This window comes from Bos mutus, chromosome 10 (genome assembly GCF_027580195.1).
Source record: "Bos mutus isolate GX-2022 chromosome 10, NWIPB_WYAK_1.1, whole genome shotgun sequence".
NCBI lineage: Eukaryota > Metazoa > Chordata > Mammalia > Artiodactyla > Bovidae > Bos > Bos mutus.
In genome coordinates this window covers 36,051,055-36,052,372 of record NC_091626.1, presented here as the reverse complement: position 1 = coordinate 36,052,372, position 1,318 = coordinate 36,051,055, and the positions used below count along the sequence as shown (strand labels likewise).

General features: G+C 41.7%; 1 non-coding gene across 1 annotated transcript; it reads right to left on the bottom strand.

Annotated features, from left to right (window-relative positions):
* Positions 1-277: 277 nt before the first annotated feature.
* On the bottom strand, positions 278-349 carry TRNAW-CCA (transfer RNA tryptophan (anticodon CCA)). The gene has a single exon. It is a non-coding gene; the product is annotated as a tRNA-Trp (tRNA).
* Positions 350-1,318: the final 969 nt, after the last annotated feature.

The window sequence follows — 1,318 nt, the reverse complement described above, 5'->3', positions numbered from 1 at the left end:
ACGCCCACTGGGCATACACTGTGGTGCAAAACACTTTCAGGTTTCTACTCACACCAAAAATCTCTCCATCTTTTAACAGTTTTAACTACTTATCAGTAAATGACCAATAGGTAGTGATCAGAAAGGAGCACTTTAGCCACATCAGTGAATAGTGAAGTCGCTTAGTCGTGTCTGACTCTTTGCAACCCGTGGACTGTAGCCTACCAGGCTTCTCTGTCCATGGGATTCTCCAGGCAAGAATACTGGAGTGGGTTATCATTTCCTTCTCCAGGGGATCTTCCCCACCCAGGGATCGAACCTGGGTCTCCCGCATTGGAGGCAGACGCTTTAACCTCTGAGCCACCAGGGAAGCCACATTAAATGATTTCAAATTTCTAAATCTTAATAATTACATTCACAGACCCAGAAGGAACTTGCTGAAGCGGTCTCTGAGTCAGGAAACTTAGAGAATCAATGGACAATGGGAGAGGTGCCAGAATCCTAGAATGGGAAGGTAATCTCCTTATCTCAGAAAGAGGGAAAATGGTAGATTTTAGAAACCATAGACGGAGCCATAGCTCTCTAACTACCAGGAAGACCATAGTGTCTGCCACAAGTCACCATCCTAAGTTAACATTTTTATTCTGGACTTGGATAAAGGTTAAAAAAAAAAAAAAGTCATGTTCTTTAAATGAACAGAATTATAACCAAAAAGAATAATTAAGACAATGGATGATAGAAAAAAAATTCAAGATGATCTTACTAGACTGGAATATTGAGCAAAGTCTATCAGGATAAACTTTAATAGGTCTATCTCAAATTTCCAGGCTTTAACAGCTTATAACTACAAAATAAGATCACAAGTCATACTCCACTAAATATGGAAATTACAATGGACCATGCTAACTCAATGGAAGGAAACTACTGGAAGGTTCTCCAGATTGTGTTACAAGTGTGTGGTTTGTTGCTCGTACTGGAACGACTGTCTCCTCCTAGCACACTTCTACTTCCACTGGCACAGCTGTTCCCAGTTACGATCCCCACACTGTAATTTCCTCTCTGGCTTCAAGGAAGAAAGTACTGTTCTCCCTTTTGCGTCTCCATCTATGTAGGACAGACTCTCCACTAAAATCCCTGAAGCATAGCTAATACGAAGCCACAACTTCTGAATAAAATTGTACTTCAGGGCTAGAGAACAACAGAAAAGAAGTATGAAGAAAGAAATTCAATTGATGCTAGAAGTTAACTGTGGACTTCTAGAAAGTGACTATGGACTGGCCCTTTGCTCAGGGTCTTCTGCAGGGCTCCTGACCAGGCTCAACCTGCTGGGACCAGCCAT